The sequence below is a fragment of the Triturus cristatus genome, chromosome 3_1, assembly GCF_964204655.1.
Source record: "Triturus cristatus chromosome 3_1, aTriCri1.1, whole genome shotgun sequence".
NCBI lineage: Eukaryota > Metazoa > Chordata > Amphibia > Caudata > Salamandridae > Triturus > Triturus cristatus.
In genome coordinates, this window is record NC_140583.1 from 368989484 (window position 1) to 369001597 (window position 12114).

A 12114-nucleotide genomic window follows, 5' to 3' on the forward strand; every position below is an offset into this window, starting at 1 on the left:
TATTAGTATGTTACATCATTCCCATCAGGTTAGCAATGCTACAAATTGTTGGATATGTGGCCGACTCCCTCCCTATCAGAACTATAAAGGAATTTTGCCTCTCTTCCCATATCCGTTTACACACAATGGCTCCTGTGGAGCATGGTTTAGTTTAATTAATTCCCTAGACTCGAATTCTGCAGTTTACCAGGATAACTGGGTATGGGGAAATCTGAACTTAGTTTTACTCAAAGTCTGCTACCCTGACAAGAAGGGACTTCCCCAAAGAACAGGAACTGATCTAGAAAATGAAGTATATGGATTAGGTAATTTCACGCTTAATCTCATGATCCTGAATGTCGAATCCGAATCTGCACCAATTTTGCCCGCTATGTCAGTATTTCCAGTTAAAGGTGAATTATGTGTAAGAAAGAATGGCTCTATACACATGGGCCACAGTAAATGCACCACTGTAATAGAATTCAGTGATCAAGGCAAGTCTACATTTAGAGCTTCCCGCCATTCCTACTTCATATGTGGTCAGACGGCATACATACGTTTGCCATTAGATTGGGATGGTACCTGCTACATCGGATTCCTTTTGCCACCTGTTTTCCTAGCTCCTCCTGATTATCACAGAAATACTCATTTAGTACACAATAGAGAAAGGAGAGATCTCCCAATAGTCGATTACACCGAGACAGCATGGGAAAAATACACAGATTTCAATAAAGGTCTCTTTCCCTATATAGGTACAGTTACCAATAGTAAGCTGATACGTAGATTAACCAGAACCCTTGAAGCAGTAGTGAACGAAACTATCTCCGCCTTAGGCAATTTAACAGAAGAGCAGTCTGCTATGCGGATTGTTGTGCTTCAAAATCGTCTTGTCCTTGACGTCATCCTGGCCGATAGGGGCGGAGCTTGTAGGGTCATCGGATCAAGTTGTTGTATTTTCATACCAGAAAATTCGCCATCTGTATATAAAGCCATAACTCGCCTTCATAAGATTGTAAGCCAGATACACCAGAATCCAGGCACCTGGACTTGGTCCGGTTGGTTTTGGAGTGTATTATCTACCTTTGGATGGAAGGTCCTATCCTTCCTAGGTATTGGCTTTCTCATACTATTCAGTTGCTGTCTATGTCTACAATGTGGACCAGCGATCTGTGGTCTGTGTGCCACATCGTGTATTCCAACACCAAGATTTCATTCATCACGGAAGAAGAAAGAAGAACAAATGATGCTATATGAACAGATCGATGGATTAATGAAGATTGATATCTCTTGACGGGCAAGTAGGGGACAAGGAGGGAATGTGGAAATATGGATTTTTCTGGTCAGTTATGTCCCCTATCTTGGACCCCAACGGTTTCATGTATAAATCACAAGTACATGTATGTTTCCTCCAGTTCCAGTTATGAAGACGCAAACACATGTGCGTCCACCGCCAACATGTCCTCTTTCAGATCCGCCATGAATGGGCCGGATATTCCATTCCTAAGTATGAAAGGCCACCGCCTTTATATGGTTCACTTATCCCATTTTACAGATCAGACGAGTAGGCCCTGATTCTGCCATCAAGTCTTTTCTGCCTTCTGCCTCTGAAAACTCCAGTCTGAGCTCGCATCTGTACCCATGAACTTTGTCCTACTCCCTGCGCGGCTAACGGTGCCTGACTCCAGCCTGTTGCCTGCCAAAAACTGTATTTCACCTTCAAGATTATCTGCTTTGCTCCGCTCCCTATCCAATGCATTCCTGTCTAGTAGTTTAAGTAAACATTCTTTCAGCTACCGAGCAAAAGGCCCGGCTTCTCTGTCTTCATGCAAGTAATTCATAGCCCTGTTATTATGAAAGATTTCGGCCCTCGCATCTAGTGTAGACACTTAGACGCTTGTACACGCATTAACAGTCAGTATAGTATAGTATAGTCAGTATAGAATAAGATTCTACTCTAAGAGACCTCTCTTTTGGATAACATAGTTCTCTAAACATAGGATGTTAGATATGATTTGGGATTAGGTTGACTTGACCCTCCAGACTTCTGTCGCCACATGTAAAGCTAAATGTCAAGTCCCCTTCACCCCCTAGTTGCACGTCAATCACACGTCATGCTGCTGTGCGCGCATCTCTGCCAAGTATTTCTGCTGACATTGCGAAACTCTTTCATGGAACCACCCTATTATGACATCATACCTGATGACGTTCTTTAGTTACACCCAGTTACACCCATTTTTGCTACGCATGTATGTTCTTATCTTTGCTATCAATTGTTACGCCTCCTGCATTTGCTTCACTGTAATGCCTATTGTATAAAAATGATTACCTGTCAATAAAGTTGGGTCTTCACTTCCTGAACCTTCGTGGTGATGGAATATGGAGCTCATCAATTTAAATTGATTATGGAATAAAGCCCGTTCCGAACCTCTAATACCACGGATTCTGCCTCTTATTTTACTGAGCTATTGTTATAGATTTTTCCGCATCAAATTAAGTCCCGGTAATTAAATTATTTACCACATCTCTATGCATCTCTATGCATTGACAGGAACCGCAGTCCTGGTAGTTCCTGTCAATGTTGGAAAAGTTTGGCAGATGGCTCAAACTTTCAAAGCCGGAGTTCACTTCGAAAAATAAAAAAACAATTGCCCTCCCAGACCTTAGGAGTTTTGTCCTGTGGTGGGAATTTTTTTTTTTTTTTTTACTGCCCCTCAACCGGCCGTCCACTCTAAATAGGGCAGATGGTTCGATGGCTTACCTCGTACGGTCCCCTACTCCATGTTAGAGGAAGTTTTACCCCAACAGTAAATTATACTCCGTGAACGTACAACTTGCAGCCCACTCGACTCAAAATCAGGAGGGTGGACATTGAGCTCGAGGGAAAAGGTACTCGTCGCTGTTGAAAATGAGAACCTTCCTCCACCCTACCCCCACCGCCCCAAATGTTACTAAGCCACGTCCCGGCCTGCTGCTTTCCCGAGGTTCTTCTTTGTTTTCTACGCCTTGGGGTATCTCCCTGTCAAGGCAGAGCGAGTGGTCTCCAGCTCCTGCTCTCCTTATTATAAGGTCCCTTCCAGCTCGGAGCCCACCTGTATTGTGGGAGAGGGCCTTGCTCGGGCGGCCATAGTGCATCCTCAGAGCACTTTTCTTCCATTGCAGCTACTTGCAATTTGGAATTTTTGGCCATAGGTGGAAATTGTGCTGTGGCGATTCTGCTTTCCCCGTAATTTGAATTCCATCGTGTCCTGTTCTGTGTTTTTTCCGTGCTATTAAGAGTCGTGCATGCCAACCGTCCCTAATCGGCAGTAAGCTCCCGATTTATTGTTGACGCTCTCGCCTAAAACGGTCAGTTAGGAAAATACATTACCCCGATTTTTGTGGAGCAACATCTCCCACTTTCCTGTTCTGAATTGTTGGCATGTATGCTTACACCTCAGTTGGTCATTTGAAGGCACCGCTTCCTGGTGAAGGCTTCAGCAGTCGATTGCATTTGAAACTTTCAAAACACTCTTCTTCCGTTGCTTTAGAGATAATGCGCAATCGGACGTTAACTGTCAAGTTGGCTTCGGCCTTCGTTAGAGTTCAGAGGATAGAACTTATTTGACTTTATAGCCTCATCTTGTGGGATCTGTGCACCACCTTGTGGTGGAATAGAAAACTTAAGTTTATCATTTTGGTCTCCGCCCAAGACAACAATCACTTTTCCTACTATCTCCTTCCTATATGTCCTTTTGACTCCTCCTATTCCCTGGCCACCCTATTGCCTGGCACCTTTATTTTTTCAGCACGTGGGTTTTCAGTTTTAAATTTTCCCATTCTTTTGTGGGCTGATGTGCACTACACAAGCTCCTCTTCCAGACTTTCTCACGATGTAATAAGAGTCCGCTCTTTGAGGTGTCCTGCAGATCATCCTGCCTAAGTCAGGTAACAAGTCCTCCTACCTCGAAACAGGGAGAGAAAATACTGGGAAGAGTGTATGCAGGCACACACAAAAGGATAGTACCACTAATCAACCAGCCGGTCAGCTGTTTTGGAAACTCGAATTGTTTCTGCAGTGGTCTTTTCACATAATAAACACGCCTTCCCCCAGGAATTCTCTCACAAAAACAGATCTGCCCAATTAAAGTGAAAATGTTAACTTTGTGAAGACTAGTGTTTGCAGCATTTAATAATGTGGGTAGAGGGCAGTACTCCATATATTTTCTGTTTCTTTTAGACTGCGGCTTCTTTTTTCAGATGACTTTTATTTTTTTCACTTTTTTTTCATAAAAAATACATCTTAAGGGCAGGATTTTAGAAGCATGGTGACAATGCTATTGTTGACCATTTGGTTTGAAACTCCATTTAAAATTCAAGGTGCACGTGAATAAATAGTTTCAAGAAAAAGGCTGCATGCAATTATAAGGCAACATGGTGCAGAAAGAGGGCTCTGTTTAACAAGAACAATCTACGTTTGCCCCCCTTAACTTAATTGTGAGCTGTACCTGCTTGTTTTTGTTACCCTGTTAAATTGCTCTTCTGGATTGCCTCTACTCATGTAAAGTGATTTTTGCCCCTTTTTAACATAATGTGAAATGTACTTGCTTGTTTTTGTTTACCCTGAACAACTGTTTTTCTTTGACTGCTTGTACTCCTGTAAAGCGCTCTGATACCCCGGGGTCTAGCCAGCGCTATATAAAACCTTTCATATAAATAAATAACTACGTTGAGCTCAGTGGACCTTTACACTGGCCCACGGCCTCCAACAGTCGCGGCCATTCTCAGAGAGGAGTACGAAGCGCGCAGCTCTGAACACAGCCACTATTATTAAACAGTAGCATCAGCCATGCACCGCAGCACTGCCTGCTACTGAGACACTGGTGTCTTCTCCCCTAAATTTGGCCTCAACAACTAAGAAAATTGTCTGTCTTCTTGAAATGTGTGCACTTACTCCTCAGCCTTTCCAGCACCAGAGGTGTGCCTCAGTGTCTGCTGCTCTGACACATCAGGCCCAGGCGCAAATGCGAATTAGTCGCTCAAGTTCCCCTGCAGAACCTCTCGAAGATGCACAGCGCAGGGACTGCCGAGCTCCGGTCCCCAATCCTTGCACACACATCTCTCTCGTTGTACCCCGCTTGCTCGTTCATTCTTAGAAGCTAGACAATACTGGGAATGTAGTCACCGTTTTACTACAGACCCGAGACCGTATTGCAGCGACAGCAGCACTTTTTTCTTGTAAATCTGTTTTCTCACTCTCAAAATCATATCTGTTGCAGCCCACCTGGATTGTAAAGAAGCCTTTTATTTTATTGACAGGTTGAACACCACTTTATATTCTGGTATGTTTTGAGATTAATAATAAGGGGTGCAATTACTTTGCTGGAATAGGCGCACACATTTCCAAGACCATGTCAGAGTGATTCTAAACCCCCAAAGTACTTCTTTGTGAAGGTAAAGTGCCCTGGTCAGTAGTCCTGTGTGTATACCTCCCTGCTTGTCAGTCTTCATGCCGGCATGGCTTATTTCTATAAACAGCCTTAATCAACGGAGATAAGTAAGTTGCATCTGCATGAAATGACTGGTAACTGCATGAAAGTTGCACCCACAAATAAAGACAACAATCCTCTGAATGAGAGTGTGACATTACAATATTCTCTGCCGCTGATCTCCTAGCCTCCCTTTCTCAAGAGCTGTAACAGTTCTGTGATACCACTACTTCTGTGGCACCCCAAAGAGTGGCCTTCGCTTTTTCCTTGTAGGGCACACATGGCATTTCTTGGAGTGCTGGTCATGCCAACCCTAAAGCTTTTGCTTGCCTGGAATAGTCTGAATTGTCACACTTGTAGGAGTGTGATGGTTATTAGCTGTGTTGGTACTGTCATTGGCAGGGGCAGTGGGTGGTGCAAGCTGCTGTGGTCTCCTGAGAAGGGCCTTGGCACTTACGTTTTTACAAATTAAGCACTAGAGCACCCTACCTTTCTGTCTTCTCTACCTTCCTCACCAATGTTGCATCTTTCTTGGGCATATCCTATGTTATGCAGACGAAGCACAGGTCTCCTAGCCCTTATCCTGTTGAGATTGAGGTTAAAACCTCACGCATATCTGACATAATGAACCTCTGTTCTTTATCATATTTCTGTATGCCACCATGGCCGATTTCTGCCGGATGCTCTGTATGCTCCCATGAGCAGTTTCGAATCATAATGTAAGTATGTGTAGTGTGTAATTATAATTCGTACCACGTGCATTGGTTTACTGCTTGTACACCTCACTCCGGTGAGCTTGCTACGTACCGCCTTCTCTACTATGTTCAGAATTTATGTTCAGCCAATGAGAACAACCTGATTATTTTGGGCACAGTGTTCTGAGGTGATTGCTCTCAGTTTCAAGGAACACTTCTGTTTTCTCCCTAAGACACCTCATAAGTTGCTCTGGGAATCTTCTCTTGAGGGAGCTGGCACCAAAGGTTCCAGGTTCTTCCCATAGAGCTGAGCTTCTATACAGTGGGCTCCTGTAGCAAGGCGGTCCTACTGCTTCTGTGATGAGCAGAAGGCTGTACTGTCCCTGCGGATGATATTGCGGGACTTGCAGATGAATCCACGATCCCTGGTGTAATGTTCATTCCAGCAGGAGCTTGGGCAAGGCAGATCAGTGCTTCATTAGCAGAGAAGTAAAGCCCTTAAAGATGTACCCTGTAGGTGCTCATCCATTGACATTTCATAAAGAATCCTAACTCGGTGTTGTTGTTGGAAATTCCAAGCCCATGTTATGACAAATAGGTTTTATGTCACATAGGTGCAAACCCTTCTTTTCCTGCGCACTGGGCATCAGAACTCTGATGTGAGTGGTCTGGGATCACCCCCTAATGCTGTGCATCAAGGGGCAACAGAATGACTATGTGGATCCTTTCTGGTGGCGGTGCGCTGCATTGTCTTTTTGTTTTCCATTGCCCACTCTGTCAAGTCATTGGGCCACAGAACGAATGAACACACAAACGCGCACAACCCATACAAGTACTACTCGCCCACCTGCATGGCTGCGTGTTCAAGTTAAGGACATACAACTATAGTCCCACAGTCAGAGCTGTCCACCAACAATCGCACAGTAGTAGGTCGCCATATTCAACATACCGATACATCAAATGTAATTTATTGCATTGATACAATAAAGAGCAGTTGAAATATTTCCATAAAGCAGCAGGTATGGCACCGGGCCTCCTGAAGACAGACACCTAAAGCATCACCTTAACCGCTGATCTAATCTCCCGACCCTGCAACATTTATGACTTTTTACACACATCTTGTCATGGTGTTTGGCGGCACTAATAGTAGATGGGTGTGTGAATCTTAAGTGTGTTCTAAACCTATGTTTAGAATTAGATTTGTGAACAATTAGTGTGGTCAGATTTGTTTACAAATTTATAAGTAACGCATTATTTTACAAATGACGTGAGCTCTGGGAAACTACATTTCCTTTCATTCATGCCTTGCCAGTGATACGTATGAGATAGATCTTTCTGCAACGTTTCAGAGTCAATGGCAGCTGAACTATTAAGTAATTTCCCTTCGTTTTATTCCAACTTTGACCCCTTGGGTTTTGACGTGCGACCTGAACCTGCTGAGCAGGCGTCGTGCGCACAGAGGCTGCTGAAAACTGCATGATTTTCTGTCCAGTGAAGGATTACCATTCACTGAACAGTAGGTTGACCCTGACAGGTAGAATTAGAATTACTGAGCCCAGTTTAAAGAAGCAGTAAATACTGGCCTTCATGTCTGGTGGAAGTTGTACCAGTCTGAAGCCTTTGAAGAAAAGACCCCTTCCTACTTCAGGGTGTTCCCAGAGCTGCCATGCTGCCATAGCTCACCACTAACCACCGTCTCTATGCACTGTGCCAGTCTGATTAAAAAATATAAAGAGACCAAATTCTTATTCAGACTTTGGTGGCTGCTTGTTAACTCAAGCTCCAATCCAGTAGATAGATTAACCTTAAAGGGACAAGTCCTCCGTTGGATTCCGTTTATGGAGTTTTCAGCTGGACAGAGCCCAAATCTCGTTATAAACCTCAAGGCATATTTCGATGTAAGTGACCCGATTCCTCCTGGTTGTAACAGTTGGACACCAGACGTCTGACCTATAGTGAAATATGTTTGACTTGGCTCGATATGTTAACTATTTGTGATCCTTCCCTTCCTAAGCAGGATGCAGGGCATGTCTTCCCCATTCATGCTGAAGCCAGGTCTGGGGGATTCAACTTTGAATCAGGCGTTTTGATGGGACCCTGGCAGGTTCACTCGGACTCCTCTCAGACGACTTCTACCGCCTCTTTCCATACCTGCTGAATGGCAGTGTCCTCTCCCTAAGCTTGAAGGTAGGCTGTGCAGACTGAGTCTGCTGGCTGTGCTTTGTGTCCGGTCCAGAGACTGCAGCTTCTCCAGAATGCGGCTACCCATAATGTCATACATGCCAATCCCACCTTTTGTGCACTGGTCACTGATGTCGAAGCAGATCTTCTTCTGACACCTGTTTGCTAAATTGTATGGCACTGATCTAGAATACCTCGGTAATTTGGTACATTTCTGGGCATTAGCTGCATTCTAAAAATACCAGACTTCTGATCCCTCACAGCCGCCTTCTCTTTATAAACTGAGATGCGGCTGATTTCTGCTCCAAACCCCTTTTCTCTAAAATGTTAATGTGATCTTAACTTAGCAATGAATCTTTTTGTAATCCCATTAAACCCTGTATTTTCACAATGCATTCTTCATTGCTAGTGACCATTGACCAGGCACCTAGAAGGGCAAAACATTGCAGTGCGAATAAAAAACATATAGGGCCATATTCACAACTGCATTTAATAGCACGTAAAGTAGTACTACAGCACAAAGACCCGCATACTACAAAATGCAAATATTAAACCTCTGACCTCTGCTGCTCTTATTTTTTCTTTGCAGAGATCTATGCCACAGTATGGGCTATCTCCGCACACATGGTTATACAAATTAGTAGTAAATGTAGGAGGGACATAAAGTAGTGGTTGGAAAATGAGGATTAACTACTTCACTGACCATCATTACAAATTGGGATATTTCACCTGGAGTGATAACTCCCCTAGACCCCCAAGCTCCAATTCTGAGTCTCTGAGCCTGAAATTATTGAGCCCAAAAACTCTGGACCTAATAATTCTGGGTCTGGAGGCACCAGACTGCTACATTTGCTGGTGGTGCTGTGGGCAGCGGCATTGCCTGGCCTAGTCTGCCCCCCTGCAGCACTCTGGGGGAGCAGGATATGCCCACTCCAGACACGCACAGGCGTGCCCTACTACCACTCTGTTCCTTTACCCTCCCATCCACCACCGTAACTCCCACTGGCTCTTTCTGCCAGCTTAGAGTAGGTGTAGGGCAGTTTCTAGGTGTTTTGCCGGCCTCTGTGAGAATTGAAAAATGCCGCCCCCTCCCTTTTCCACACCCTGCATTACTTCTCCTTTGAAGTAAATACGAGCTTTATAACAATCACTGCAAAAAAAGCATTTTTTTGGAAAAACATAGTTGTTGTCAATTTTAGGGGTTTGGCACCTCAACAAACACTGATAAGCATAGATTTCAAAATATTGGAAAAAACTGATAAAACACCACTGAAATTCATAACAAAATAAATACTGAAAACTGGACAGGCTGATGGATGGCTCAGATTGTGCTCTGACTCTCAACCAGGCTCTTCATTGCCTCTCCTCATTAATTTTCTGGCCCCTCTCACCCCCTTCCCTCCAAGCAGAGGGGTAATAGTCCCTGGTAGGGAGCCCCACTACTGCTCAGTCACCCAACAAGACATTAGTGCTGGGAGTCTTAAAGGGGTGAGTGAAAAGTGAGAACATGTGAGTTTACGAGAAGCAGAAAGAGTGGAGAGAGATGAGTGACAGATTAGAGGGAGGGTTCAATAGAGAGGTAGCCTACGGAGAATCTCTAGAAGAACCTCAAATGGGTGAGGTAATATGTGTGATCATAATAGGTAATGGTTGAAAATCAGTAAAAGTAAATTCAGCATCAATATTAGAAACACATTTAACCACTACCTTTTTCACCATTGCAGCAGATAAGTACAGGGTTTGCCCCTAGCAGAACGTGGGGTAGATGGAAATTCATCATTCTACAGAGGCGTTAGTATGAATGCAGTATTGAACCGTAGTATGGGATTTAAAGATTGTTCATATTGCAGACCTATTCTACAGACGTGAATACAACTAGGGTCAGGTTCAGAGTTTGAACAGCAGAAGTATCCTCCTTCCGCTGCAGATGTTGCCATATTTTGACATGCCCCCTAGGAAGACGTAAATCACCCTGATGGATTCTTGCTAAAATGAGCAAACCTACTTGCCTGCGGAATTTCTAGAAATGGCTGAAAGTCTGTGGCAGAATTTCCACCAATGTGTGTGGTTGCTACAAATGCACCCCTAATGATAAGTCACATTATTTACACCCATATTTCCCATACTATGGTCTCGCTATGAGGCTCCCATGAAAAGAGTGTATACACAAACTTTATCTTCCCGTTCCTGCCAGGTATACATGGTGGATAATATGGAAGAGAGGACAGCAGGGCGTGCTTACTGTTGGGGCGTGGGGAGAGCTAGTGAAGAGGGTGCTGCCGGTCCAGGGGAGCAGGGTGGATAGGACTGTGGAAGTTTTAACTGAGGTGTAGATGCTTAGAGTCTGGGGCGGTGAGGCAGGAAGGTTACCATACGTAGGTGCCACATCACTTGCTTTGGAACTATCACCCATGGAGGAGTTTGGTATAGTAGTGTTTCACTGTGTTGCTGTGGTGCCAAATACACGTATCGAGGATTTACTGTCGGATCAGGGCAAGCAGTGTAGTTCTTCTACTTGTTGATCCTTCGGATGAAGCAGGCATCGACACCGAGTCGTAAATAGCCAGTGCTGTCATGCCCCTGCCCTTCCCACCGGCTCCTTAAAAGGCAGCGGATTAATGAAACCGGTGACACGAAGTGGGATTAGTGCGACTCCTACCGGGACCCGCGGAGCACCATTGCGTCATGCTCAGTTCTTGACATAGCCAAGGAATCTTAAAGTGTAGGTACTCGGTATCCTACAGTACTGGTTTGCTTCTGAGAAGTGCAGGTACTCTCGTGCTAAAAGCATTGCATCACTGCTAAGAAGTGCAGGTGCTCTCCCCTTTGAATTAATGAAGTGCGGGAACTCTGTCCCTGTAAGTATCTGCCCATTTGAAGCACTGGATGGTGAACAGTGCTCTACTCCCAGCAATTGTCTTGCGAATTTAAACGTCTTTTACTTTGTTCCCGGAGAAACACACGAGAGTAGATCTGATTTCATATAAGGTGGTAATTTTACCTCTGAGAAGAACGGATGCTCCTAGAAGCCGGCAGGCACCTTGTGGTCAGCACAGGGTGCGACCGTGAGAGAATAGAGGTCCGACTACGATCAGGTCGAGAGCGAATCAGAAGTCGGAAATCGGCACGCACGGCCCCTGCCCGTGGCGCCGAAGGTGACGTCACATCAAGTGTAGAAGGCGCTACCCAATGCGCTTTCGAGGTCAAAGGCCGTTCAAGGGGATTCCCAAAATCATGTTTTTTGTCGCCCTCCCTCTTTTGCTGCCCCAGGCTGCCGCCTAGTCTTGCCTAATGGTAGAAACGTCCCTGATAGGTGCAAAACGTGAGCATTCTTCACCTAAATGTGGAAAAACTGCCTATTAAAGGACCATGTAAATCCGGGCTCAAGCAGTTAACCTATTTTGGGGAAACAACTTGTAATGGTAGTACTTTGGTGCAGAGATATTGGGGGCAGGAGTCCGCATTATTGTCCGGTATCTCTTCACCAAACTCATGAGGGTCTAAATGGGGCAGGTATAAGGGAATTTAATGAGGAGTTTGGGAGAGACATCACATGTATGTATGCACGTATGTACAGCATTTGTATACACACCTAGCCAAAAGGCAGTTGAGCGCTGTTCATATTCAAAGAACAGCATAAAATCAACAAGTAACATAAGAGGAACCTGGGTTGTGGACGGTTGGTGCACTCTAAAATATGGGAAAACAAAACATACTTTCACTAAAGAGTAAGACAATTGTAATTCTCAAAATATATTTCTAAAGTCATCGCAACCATAAAAGTGCCAGAACAG

At 44.5% G+C, this 12114-nt stretch overlaps 1 protein-coding gene across 13 annotated transcripts in view; it reads left to right on the forward strand.

Moving 5' to 3' along the window:
* The window catches only part of RAB27A (RAB27A, member RAS oncogene family), a 462534-nt gene that overhangs the window by 425928 nt on the left and 24492 nt on the right, over window positions 1–12114 (forward strand). The gene's annotated exons all lie outside the window — the stretch shown is intronic.